The following is a 13,856-nucleotide window of genomic DNA, read 5'->3' as shown; positions in this document are numbered from 1 at the left end:
AGAAACTGATTCCAAAGCTTACAGGTTGATTCCCGGGGTTGTTGGATTATGTGACTTAGATCGTCAGTGTCCGGGGGCCTTGCAGTGGCGATAAGCCTTTGATGAAGGCGTTCTTGTTCTAAGGGTTCTTCTGGGACGACAAATTTTTTGTCGCCCAGGCTGACCTGCTCTTCGGAAACAGGTTGATAATTGCTATCTTCGGCATTGTTGTGGTCAGACAACGTCCCCGGACTATGTTCGCCGTCCTCTCGCTCGTCCTGCTCCAACGCTGGATCTGCGGGGTCCTCAGCTTGGTCCGGATTATCACTGGCTTCAGTGACAATGTTGCTGTTTTTTCCTTTGCCGGATCTAGATCGGTGCTTCTGACGCCAATGCTTGGGAGGTTCATCGACAGGCATATCATTATCGTTGTCGGCCTCCTTCTCTTTAAGTGTGTCCACCATGTATATATATCATATGAGGATGTAGCCATCCACGGCCCTATGGGTGGTGGTTTTTGTGCCTGCTCCTCTCCGGCCTCGTCGTCCATACCGTCGATGTCTTCGGAGCCGTAATCGAGCGTGTCAGTTAAGTCTTCGATAGTGGCAATGAAGTGGGTGGTGGGTGGGGAGTGAAATTCTCTGTCATCAACTTCCCATTCAAACCGGATATAGTTCGACTGTGAGTCCCCTAACAAGGAGAGGGCTTTTAACGAATTTAGCACATCGCCTAAAGGTGAGTGCCGGAAGATGTCCGCGGAGCTGAACTCAATGATCGGCGCCTGGTCAAGTTCGATGGGCATGAATGCACGCAGTTCGGAACCTATGGCCGGAGACAAATCCGAGGTTCCGTAGACACAGGCCCCGCTCGAGGTTGAATCTGTGTGCGGCTCTAACGCCACCGAGTCTGCGGCTTCCGTGACAGGTTTGAGCTTCCCGTCCTCGAACAGCGCGATCTACTCCAGATGTAGGGCCAGAGCATTTATAGGTGCTATTTCCTGGGCACGGTCTGATGACAGATTTAGGTCATGTTCATCATGATGGCAGGGAGCGGCTGTCGTGGGCTCGAATCCGGCGAAGATCAAGTCTCCGTGGATATCGGCAACATAATTCAAGCTTCCAAATCTGACCTGATGGCCAGGGGCATAGCTGCTGATCTGCTCTAAATGGTCGAACGAGTTGGCCTGCAGTGCAAAGCCGCCAAACACAAAGATCTGTCCGGGGAGGAAAATCTCCCCTGGACTGTATAGTTGTAGATGATTGATGGAGCCATCAAACCTTTTGATCACGATGCAGCAGAACTCTCAATGAAAGCACCAATGTCGGTGTTAAAACCGGCGGATCTTGGGTAGCGGGTCCCGAACTGTGCGTCTGAGGCTGGTGGTAACAGGAGGTGGGGGACATGATGTTTACCCAGGTTCGGGCCCTCTCTATGGAGGTAATAACCTACTTCCTGCTTGATTGATCTTGATGAATATGAGTATTACAAGAGTTGATCTACCACTAGATCATAATGGCTAAACCCTAGAACTCTAGCCTATATGATTATGACTCTGATTGCCTCTACAAACTAAACCCTCTGGTTTATATAGACACGGAGGGGACTAGGGTTGTACAAAGCCGGTTACAGAGAAAGGAATCTACATATCCGAATCGCTAAGCTTGCATTCCATGCCAAGGAGAGTCCCATCCGGACACAGGAGGAAGTCTTCTATCTTGTATCTTCATAGCCCAATAGTCCGTCCCTTGTTAATAGTCCGGCTGTCTGAGGACCCCTTAGTCCAGGACTCCCTCAGTGTAGCGTACACCAGCCATGGTGAAAACCCCGGTGGGAAGAGGGGTGCTGCCGCCGCAGATGAAGAGGACCCGACCATTCCTAGGGCCACGACCATGCACCTCAGCCTGCGCCGGCTCGAAGATGACATCGACGTCCTCGAGCTTCCCTCCCCTTGCACCAGATGCACAGGAGAAAACCCTCTTATGGGGGTAAAAATACCCCCATAAGAGGGGGCCTGCAAAGGATGGCGCCGGCGGGTATTGGATCCTCGCGATGTTTGAGTCGATGGAGAGGACCACTGGCTCCGGTGGCGGAGCAGGAGCGACCGGCACCGGCGCTGCATTGGCCCGGGGCGGCGACATGGTGCAGAAAGGGAAGGGAGCTCGCAGCACCGCCACCAGATCTACTCTGGCGGCGGAAAGGCCGGCAACCCACCTGTCTTGGATGGGATTGCTGCGGGCGATGACCGGAGTGGTAGGGGCGTGCCGAGACGACGTGTCCATCGGAGAAACCGAACGGGCGGTGAGGTGAGAGAGAGGGAGTAGGTGTGAACTGGCGAGGGAGGTGACGGGAGAGGGCGTGGGGAGTTATGAGCAGTCGCATTGTCTCCCGCGCGTCCCAAGGTGTGCAGGCGCTCGCCGCGTGTGGCTCGAGCGAGCCTGGCTCACAAAAAACGGTTGATTCGGCTGTTCCTCTAGAGCCAGGCTAAGGCCTGCTTTGAGGTTCGCACGGGGCAGGTTTTTGATACGGCTCAGGCAACCAAACGGGGAAGATTCTTCCTACGCGGGCCTGGCCTAACCTAATGCGACCAACCAAGCGCGTCCTAAACTAGTCTCTGATGAAGTTGGTAGCGTAAGTGTGGTTAAGAAAATGTTGGCAATTTTAGGCCATACAATGATTATTTATTTGTTTATTACTTTCTTTGCTCGTGAACTATACATGAAAGCCTCAACATCTGAGAATACACCTTGTAAAAATAAACGTTTGTCGCTTTTAATCTTTTATTCTTACTAGAATAAAGATATTACCACCCCACAAAGGAAAAAGAAAAAGAAAAAGAAATAAAGAAACAAAGACCTTACCAAAATGAGCCACGTGTTGAAAAACAAGAACATGTTAGAGTATCCATAACCGCCGACAATAAATCCGACCCTCAAACGCCCGTGGTCAGTGACCGGTCACGCCTCAAATTTGCTCATCTGCATCCGGATACCTCATACTACAAACCTTAGATCCATACAAAATCATACACACGAAGAAATCCACGTACTACGTAGATGAAGTAACCTATAGTACCCTAATCCTCATCGGAGATGTCCACTATCTTCGTGCCCGACTCCGGGTACATGGGCGTCAACCGCAGCTCCGGCTGCTTTGAGAGATCTCCGCTTTGACCTCACCAAAGAGCGTGTTAACCGCCGCCCGTTCCTATCGGGTGAACTGTAGGTTGGCCTCCAGATAGCCCTCATCCTGGATGGACTCCAGGATGGCTGGCTGCTCCAACATCTCGGCCGCTTGAGCGAACGCGAACTCCGCCACCGCATCCCCCATGTTCAAGCCCGGAGCCAGCGGCAGCTCCTCCTCCGGCTACTCCGCCTCCTCCAGATCCGCCACCTCCATTGTACCCAGCTGCTGCTCCTCTTCCTCCTCCTCCGGCTGCTCCTTCTCCTCCAGCTCTGGCGAGTCCGAAGGTAGCGGGCAGCGATACGTGCGGCGTGCCTTGCTCAGATTTCCTGCTCAGTCTGGAACCAGCGCTCCAGCGAGAGCATAGCATAAGTGGTCTTCTTTCGCCGAACCATGGCAAAGCCGGAGGGCGTGGGAAGAGCGGCGGAGAGGGATAGAGGTGGTGGATGTGAAGGAAATGCACTAGAGGCAATGATAAAGTTGTTATTTTATATTCATGATAAATGTTTATTATTCATGCTAGAATTGTATTAACCGGAAACTTGATACATGTGTGAATACATAGACAAAACACCGTGTCCCTAGTATGCCTCTACTTGACTAGCTCATTAATCAAAGATGGTTAAGTTTCCTAGCCATAGACATGTGTTGTTATTTGACGAATGGGATCACATCATTAGGAGAATGATGTGATGGACAAGACCCATTCATTAGCTTAGCATAATAATCGTTCAGTTTTATTGCTACTGCTTTCTTCATGTCAAATACATATTCCTCCGACTATGAGATTATGCAACTCACGGATATCAGAGGAATGTCTTGTGTGCTATCAAACGTCACAACGTAACTGGGTGATTATAAACATGCTCTACAGGTATCTCCGAAGGTGTTTGTTGGGTTGGCATATGCTACCTCTTGAGCTTGCGTTAGTTTTTCCCTTGAATAGGAAAGGGTGATGCAGCAAAGTAGAGTAAGTATTTCCCTTAGTTTGAGAACCAAGGTATGAATCCAGTAGGAGACAACGCACAAGTCACCGAATACCTGCACAAACAATCAACAAACTTGCACCCAACGCGATAAAGGGGTTGTCAATCCCTTCACGGTTACTTGCAAAAGTGAGATCTGATAGAGATAGATAAACGGTAAAGTAAATATTTTTTGTATTCTTGGTTTATAACCTATATGATGGAAAATATAACCTATATGATGGAAAAGAGACCCGGGGGCCATAGGTTTCACTAGTGGCTTCTCTCATGATAGCAAATAATACAGTGGGTGAACAAATTACTACCGAGAAATTGATAGAAGAGCACATAATTATGACGATATCTAAGGCAAAGATCATGAATATAGGCATCACGTCCGTGTCAAGTAGACCGAAACAATTCTGCATCTACTACTATTACTTCACACATTTACCGCTATCCCGCATGCATCTAGAGTATTAAGTTCATGAAGAACAGAGTAACACATTAAGATGAAATGATGTAAAGGAATTAACTCAAGCAATATGATGAAAACCCCATCTTTTTATCCTCGATGGCAACAATACAATATGTGCCTTGTTGCCCCTGCTATCACTAGGAAAGGACACCGCAAGATTGAACCCAAAGCTAAGCACTTCTCCCATTGCAAGAAAAACCAATCTAGTAGGCCAAACTAAACCGATAATTCGAAGAGACTTGCAAAGATATCAAATCATGCATATAAGAATTCAGAGAAGATTCAAATAATATTCATAGATAATCTTTAAATCCACAATTCATCAGATCTCGGCAAACACATCGCAAAACAGTATTACATCGAATAGATCTCCAAGAACATCGAGGAGAACATGGTATTGAGAATCAAAGAGAGATAAGAAGCCATCTAGCTACTAGCTATGGACCCAAAGGTCTGTGGTAAACTACTCACGCTTCATCGGAAGGGCAAAGATGTTGATGTAGAAGCCCTCCGTGATTGAATCCCCTCCGGCAGGATGCTGGAAAAGGCCCCTAGATGGGATCTCATAGGTAAAGAAGGTTGCAGCAGTGGAGAAGTGTTTTCATGGCTCCCTCTGATGGTTTTGGAATATAAGAGTATATATGGGCGAAAGAATTAGGTCTGGGGACCTTCGAGGGGCCCACGAGGTAGGGGTGCGCCCTCCACCATCGTGGCCGCCTTGTTGCTTCTCAGACTTCATCTCCAAGTCTCCTGGTTTGCTTCTGGTCCAAGAAAGATCATCACCAACGTTTTATTCCGTTTGGTATTCCTTTTCTGTGAACTAAAACAGGCAAAAAATAGAAACTGGCACTGGGCTCTAGGTTAATAGGTTAGTCCCAAAAATAAAATAAAATAGCATATTAATGCATATAAAACATCCAAAACAGATAATATAATAGCATGAAACAATCAAAAATTATAGATACGTTGGAGATGCATCAACATAGATCGAGATTAGGATTTGTCACTATGAGTATCGGAGAGGTATTTCTGGGCCCTCTCGGTAATGCACATGATAAGAAGCCCAGCAAGCAACGTGACTAATGAGTTAGTTGAGGGATGATTCATTACGGAACGAGTAAAGAGACTTGATGGTAATGAGATAGAACTAGGTATGAAGATACCGACGATCGAATCTCGGGCAAGTAACATACCAATGACAAAGGGAATAATGTATGTTGTCATAACGGTTCGACCAATAAAGATCTTCGTAGAATATGTGGGAGCCAATATGAGCATCTAGGTTCCGCTATTGGTTATTGACCGGAGAAGTGTCTCAGTCATGTCTACATAGTTCTCAAACCCGTAGGGTCCGCACGCTTAACATTTGATGACGATTTGTATTATATGAGTTATGTGATTTGGTGACTGAATGTTGTTCAGAGTCCCGGATGAGATCAAGGACATGACGAGGAGTCTCGAAATGGTCGAGAGGTAAAGATTGATATATTGGATGATAGTATTCGGACACCAGAAGTGTTCCGGAATGTATCGGGTACATATCGGAGTACCAGGGGGTTATCGGAACCCCCAGGGGAAGATATGGGCCATATGGGCCATAGGAGGGAGGCACACCAGCCCACAAAGGGTGGCGCCCCCCTCCCTGAAGGAAGGAGGCCAAATAGGATTAGGGGAGGGGCAGTGCCACCCTCTTTCCTTCTCCCCATCTCTCTTTCTTCCCCTCTTTCCTCCTCCGGTAAAAGGAAAGGGGGGGGGGCGAATCCAACTAGGAGCCCAAGTAGGATTTCTCCTACTTGGGCACACCTAGGGATGGCTCCCTCCCCCTCCCTCCTTTAAATACGTGGGGAGGGGGCGCCTAGAACACACATAAATTGTTCCCAACCGTGTGTGGCGCCCCCTCCATAGTTTATGCCTCCCCTCTCGTTGCTATGCATCTCCTAGACAGATCATGCGTGAGCGTAGGAATTTTTTTGAAATTGCATGCTACATTTCCCAATAGTGGCATCCGAGCCAGATCTATGCGTAGATGATATGCACGAGTAGAACAGAAAGAGTTGTGGGCGGTGTCATACTGCTTACCACTAATGTCTTATTTTGATTCGGTGGTATTGTTGGATGAAGCGGCCCGGACCAACCTTACATGACCGCGTTCATGAGACCGGTTCCACTGACAGGCATGCAGCTAGTTTTTCATAAAGGTGGTTGGCGGGTGTCTGTTTCTCCAACTTTAGTTGAATCAAATTTGACTACGGCCCGTCCTTGTTGAAGGTTAAAACCGTAAACTTGAAAAATCACCTTTGTCGTTTTGTGCCGTAGGTAAGAACGGTTCTTGCTAGAAGCCCGTAGCAGCCACGTAAAACTTGCAACAACAAAGTAGAGGACGTCTAACTTGTTTTTGTAGGGCATGTTGTGATGTGATATGGTCAAGACATGATGTGATATACATTGTTGTATGAGATGATCATGTTTTGTAAAAGTTATCGGCAACTGGAAGGAGCCTTATGGTTGTCGCTTTATTGTATGAGATGCAAATGCCATGTAATTGCTTTACTTTATCACTAAGCGGTAGTGATGGTCATAGAAGCAATAGTTGGTGAGACAACCAGGGCGCTACGATGGAGATCAAGGTGTTAAGTCAGTGCTAATGCAGATCATGATGTTGCTTTGGTGATGGAGATCAAAAGCACAAGATGATGATGGCCATATCATGTCACATATCTTGATTGCATGTGATATTTATCTTTATGCATCTTATTTTTCTTAGTATGGCGGTAGCATTATAAATTGATCCCTTAACTAAATTTCAAGGTATAAGTCTTCTCCCCGAGTATGCACCATTGCAAAAGTTCTTCGTGCTAAGACACCACGTGATGATCTGGTGTGATAGGCTTTGCGTTCAAATACAACGGGTACAAGCTAGTTTTGCACATGCAGAATACTCAGGTTAAACTTGATGAGCCTAGCATGTACAGACATGTCCTCGGAACATTAGAGACCGAAACGTCGAACATGAATCATATAGTAGACATGATCAACATAGAGATGTTCACCATTGATGACTACTCCATCTCACGTGATGATAGGACATGGTTTAATTGATTTGGATCACGTATCATTTAGATGACTTGAGGGATGTCTATCTAAGTGGGAGTTATTAAGTAATATGATTAACTAAACTTAATTTATCATGAACATAGTCCTGATAGTTTTTGCATATATATGTTGTAGATCAATGGCCTGTGCTATTGTTCCCTTGAATTTTAATGCGTTCCTAGAGAAAGCTAAGTTGAAAGGTGATGGTAGCAACTACACGGACTGGGTCCGTAACTTGAGGATTATCCTCATTGCTGCACAGAAGAATTATGTCCTTGATGCACCGCTAGGTGAAAGGCCTGTTGCAGGAGCAGAAGCTGACGTTATGAACGTCTGGCAAGCTCGATCTGATGACTACTCGTTAGTTCAGTGTGGCATGCTTTACGCCTTAGAATCGGGAGTTCAAAGATGTTTTGAACGTCATGGACCATATGAGATGTTCCAGGAGTTGAAGTTAATATTTCAAGCAAATGCCCAAGTTGAGAGATATGAAGTCTCCAACAAGTTCTATAATTGCAAGATGGAGGATAACAGTTCTGTCAGTGAACACATACTCAAAATGTCTGGGTTTCATAATCACTTAACTCAGCTAGGAGTTAATCTTCCATATGATTGTGTCATTGACAAAGTTCTTCAATCATTGCCACCAAGCTACAAAGGCTTCGTGATGAACTATAATATGCAAGGGATGGAAAAGACTATTCCCGAGCTCTTCGTAATGCTCAAGGCTGTGGAGGTAGAAATCAAGGAGCATCAAGTGTTGATGGTTAACAAGAACACTAGTTTCAAGAAAAAGGGCAAAGGAAAGAAGGGGAACTTCAAGAAGAATGGCAAGCAAGTTGTCACTCCTGGGAATAAATCCAAAGCTGGACCCAAGCTTAAAACTGAGTGCTTCTACTGAAAAGGGATTGGTCACTGGAAGCAGAACTACCCCAAGTATTTGGCGGATAAGAAGGATGGCAAAGTGAACAAAGATATATTTGATAAGCTCGAACCCAAGTCGGAGAATTTTGTCTTCATAGGATACCCTAAGGAAACAATTGGGTACACCTTCTACCACAGATCCAAAGGCAAGATCTTTGTTGCCAAGAATGGAACCTTTCTAGAGAAGGAGTTTCTCTCGAAACAAGTGAGTGGGAGGAAAGTAGAACTCGATGAGGTAATTGTACCTTCTCTTAATTTGGAAAGTAGCACATCCGGGAAATCCGTTCCCATGATGCCTACACCAACTAGAGAGAAGCTAATGATGACGATCATGAATCTTCATATCAAGTCACTTCAGAACCTCATGGGTCAACCAGAGCACGATCAACACCAGAGTGGTATGGCAATCCTGTTTTGGAAGTCATGTTACTTGCCATGACGAACCTACGAACTACGAGGAAGCTATGATGAGCCCAGATTTTGATAAATGGCTTGAGGCCATGAAATCTGAGATAGGATCCATGTATGAGAACAAAGTGTGGACTTTGGTGGATTTGCCCGATGATCAGCGACCCATAGAGAATAAATGGATCTTCAAGAAGAATACTCACGCTGATAGTAATTTTTTACTGTCTATAAAGCTCGACTTGTCGCAAAAGGTTTTCGAAAAGTTCAAGGAGTTCACTATGATGAGACTTTCTCACTCGTAGCGATGCTTAAGTCTGTCTGAATCATGTTAGCAATTGCCGCATTTTATGATTATGAAATCTGGCAAATGGACGTCAAAACTGCATTCCTTAATGGATTTCTTAAAGAAGAGTTGTATATGATGCAACCAGAAGGTTTTATCGATCCTAAAGGTGCTAACAATGTGTGCAAGCTCCAGCGATCCATTTATGGACTGGTGCAAGCATCTTGGAGTTGGAATATACGCCTTGATGAGGTGATCAAAGCATATGGTTTTATACAGACTTTTGAAGAAGACTGTATTTACAAGAAAGTGAGTGGGAGCTCTATAGCATTTCTAATATTATATGTGGATGACATATTGTTGATTGGAAATGATATAGAATTTCTGGATAGCATAAAAGGATACTTGAATAAAAGTTTTTCAATGAAAGACCTCGGTGAAGCTGCTTATATATTGGGCATCAAGATCTATAGAGATAGATCAAGATGCTTAATAGGACTTTCACAAAGCATGTACCTTAATAAAGTTTTGAAGAAGTTCAAAATGGATCAGTCAAAGAAAGGGTTCTTGCCTGTGTTACAAGGTGTGAAGTTGAGTCAGACTCAATGCCCGACCACTACAGAAGATAGAGAGAAAACGAAAGTCATTCCCTATACATCAGTCATAAGTTCTATTATGTATGTTATGCTGTGTAGCAGACCCGATGTGTGCCTTGCTATAAGTTTAGCAGGGAGGTACCAAAGTAATCTAGGAGTGGATCACTGGAGAGTGGTCAAGAACATCCTGAAGTACCTGAAAAGGACTAAGGATATGTTTCTCGTTTATGGATGTGACAAAGAGCTCTTCGTAAGTGGTTACGTTGATGCTAGCTTTGACACTGATCCGGATGACTCTAAGTCACAAACCGGATACATATTTCTATTGAATGGTGGAGCTCTCAGTTGGTGCAGTTCCAAGCAAAGCGCCGTGGAGTGATCTACATGTGAAGCAGAGTACATAGATGCTTCAAAAGCAGCAAATGAAGGAGTCTGGATGAAGGAGTTCATATCTGATCTAGGTGTAATACATAGTGCATCGGGTCCAACGAAAATCTTTTGTGACAATACTGGAGCAATTGCCTTAGCAAAGGACTCCAGATTTCACAAAGAGACCAAACACATCAAGAGATGCTTCAACTCCATCCGAGATTTGGTCGAGGAGGGAGACATAGAGATTTGCAAAATACATACGAATCTGAATGTGGCAGGCCCATTAACTAAGCCTCTTCCATGAGCAAAACATGATCAACTCCAAGACTCCATGGGTGTTAGAATCATTACAATGTAATCTAGATCATTGACTCTAGTGCAAGTGGGAGACTGAAGGCAATATTCCCTAGAGGAAATAATAAAGGTGTTATTTTATATTTCCTTATTCATGATAAATATTTATTATTCACGCTAGAATTGTATTAACCGGAAACTTGATACATGTGTGAATACATAGACAAAATACCGTGTCCCTAGTATGCCTCTACTTGACTAGCTCGTTAATCAAAGATGGTTAAGTTTCCTAGCCATAGACATGTGTTGTCATTTGATGAACGGGATCACATCATTAGGAGAATGATGTGATGGACTAGACCCATCCGTTAGCTTAGCATAAGTATCATTCAGTTTTATTGCTATTCCTTTCTTCATGTCAAATACATATTCCTTCGACTATGAGATTATGCAACTCCCGGATACCATAGGAATGCCTTGTGTGCTATCAAACTTCACAACGTAACTGGGTGATTATAAAGATGCTCTACAGGTATCTCCGAGGTGTTTGTTGGGTTGGCATAGATCAAGATTGGGATTTGTCACTTCGAGTATCAGAGAGGTATCTCTGGGCCCTCTCGGTAATACACATCATAAGAAGCCCTGCAAGCAAAATGACTAATGAGTTAGTTGCAGGATGATGTATTACAAAACAAGTAAAGAGACTTGCCGGTATCGAGATTAAACCAGGTATGAAGATACCGACGATCGAATTTCGGGCAAGTAACATGCCGATGGCAAAGAGAATAACGTATGTTGTCATAACGGTTCGACCGATAAAGATCTTCGTAGAATATGTGGGAGCCAATCTAAGCATCCAGGTTCCGTTATTGGTTATTGACCAGAGATGTGTCTCGGCCATGTCTACATAGTTCTCGAACCCGTAGGGTCCGCACGCTTAACGTTCGATGACAATATTGTATTATATGAGTTATGTGATTTGGTGACCAAATGTTGTTCGGAGTCCCGGATGAGATCACGTACATGATGAGGTGTCTCGAAATGGTCGAGAGGTAAAGATTGATATATTGGACGATAGTATTTGGACACTAGAAGTGTTTCAAAATGTATCGGGTACATATCAGAGTACTAGGGGGTTACCGGAACCCCCCGGAGGAATATATGGGACATAGGAGGGAGGCACACCAGACCACAAGGGGTGGCACCCCCAAGGAAGAAGGCTGAATAGGATTAGGGGAGGGGGCGGCGCCCCCCTCTTTCCTTCTCCCGCTCTCTCTCTTCCCCTGTTTCCCCCTTCGGTAAAAGGAAAGGGGGGGGGGCGAATCCAACTAGGAGCCCAAGTAGAATTCCTCCTACTTGGGCGCACCTAGGGCTGGCTCCCTCCCCCTCCCTCCTTTATATACGTGGGGAGGGGGCGCCTAGAACACACATCAATTGTGCCCAGCCGTGTGCGGCGCCCCTCCATAGTTTACGCCTCCGGTCATATTCTCGCAGTGCTTAGGCGAAGCCCTGCACGGATCACTTCACCATCACCATCACCATGTTGTCATGCTGACGGAACTCATCTACTTCCTCGACACTTTGCTGGATCAAGAGCTCGAGGGACGTCATCACGTTCAACGTGTGTAGAACTCGGAGGTGCCATGCGTTCGGTACTTGATCGGTCAGAACGAGAAGAAGTTCGACTACATCAACCATATTAAGAAAATGCTTCCGCTTTTGCTCTATAAGGGTACGTGGACACACTCTCCCCCTCTCGTTGCTATGCATCTCTGATACGTATCCAACATATCTATAATTTTTTATTGATCCATGCTATTATATTACCTGTTTTGGATGTTTATGGGCTTTACTAAGCACTTTTATATTATTTTTGGGACTAACCTATTAACCGGAGGCCCAACCCAAATTGCTGTTTTTTTTTGCCTATTTTAGTGTTTCGAAGAAAAGGAATATCAAACAGAGTACAAACGGAATGAAACCTTTGGGAGAGTTATTTTTTGGAACAAATGCAATCCAGGAGACTTGGAGTAGACGTCAGGGAAGCTTCGAGGAGGCCACGAGGGTCCAGGGCAAACCCTACCCCCTGGGCGCGCCCCCCACCCTCGTGGGCCCCTCGTGGCTCCCCTGACCGACTTCTTTTGCCTATATATATCCATATACCGCGAAAACATCCGGGAGCACAATAGATTGGGAGTTCCGCTGCCGCAAGCCTCTGTTGCCACCAAAAACCAATCAGGACCCTGTTCCGGCACCCTACCAGAGGGGGGCTCCCTCACTGGTGGCCATCTTCATCATCTTGGAGCTCTCTATGACAAGGAGGGAGTAGTTCACCCTCGGGGCTGAGGGTATGTACCAGTAGCTATGTGTTTGATCTCTCTCTCTCTCTCTCTCTCTCTCTCTCTCTCTCTCTCTCTCTCTCGTGTTCTTGATTTGGCACGATCTTGATGTATTGCGAGCTTTGCTATTATAGTTGGATCTTATGATGTTTCTCCCCCTCTACTCTCTTGTAATGGATTGAGTTTTCCCTTTGCAGTTATCTTATCATATTGAGTCTTTAAGGATTTGAGAACACTTGATGAATGTCTTGCATGTGCTTATCTATGGTGACAATGGGATATTCACGTGATCTACTGATACGTCTCCAACGTATCTATAATTTTTGACTGCTCCATCCTACTTTATCTACTGTTTTAGGCAATATTGGGCTTTATTATCCACTTTTATATTATTTTTGGGACTAACCTATTAACCGGAGGCCCAGCCCAGATTTGTTGTTTTATGCCTATTTCAGTGTTTCGAGGAAAAGGAATATCAGACGGAGTCAAAACGGAACGAAATCAACTGGAGAAGTTATTTTTGGAAGGAAAGCAACCCAGGGAACTTGGAGTGCACGTCAGGGGAGATACGGGCTTCCCACGAGGGTGGGGGGCGCGCCCACCCCCCTTGGACGCGCCCCCTGCCTCGTGGGGCCCCCGTAGCTCCTCCGACGTACCCCTTGCACCCATATATACCTACGTACCCTAAAACTTCCAGAACATAAGATAGATCGGGAGTTCCACTGCCGCAAGCCTTTGTAGCCACCAAAAACCAATCGGGACCCTGTTCCGGCACCCTGCTAGAGGGGGATCCCATCACCAGAGGCCATCTTCATCATCCCGGCGCTATCCATGACGAGGAGGGAGTAGTTCACCCTCGGGGATGAGGGTATGTACCAGTAGCTATGTGTTCGATCTCTCTCTCTCTCTCTTGTTCTCTCTCGTGTTCCTCTATGGCACGATCTT

Source organism: Triticum dicoccoides, chromosome 1B, assembly GCF_002162155.2.
Source record: "Triticum dicoccoides isolate Atlit2015 ecotype Zavitan chromosome 1B, WEW_v2.0, whole genome shotgun sequence".
NCBI lineage: Eukaryota > Viridiplantae > Streptophyta > Magnoliopsida > Poales > Poaceae > Triticum > Triticum dicoccoides.
Note: the sequence above shows the minus strand (reverse complement) of the source record.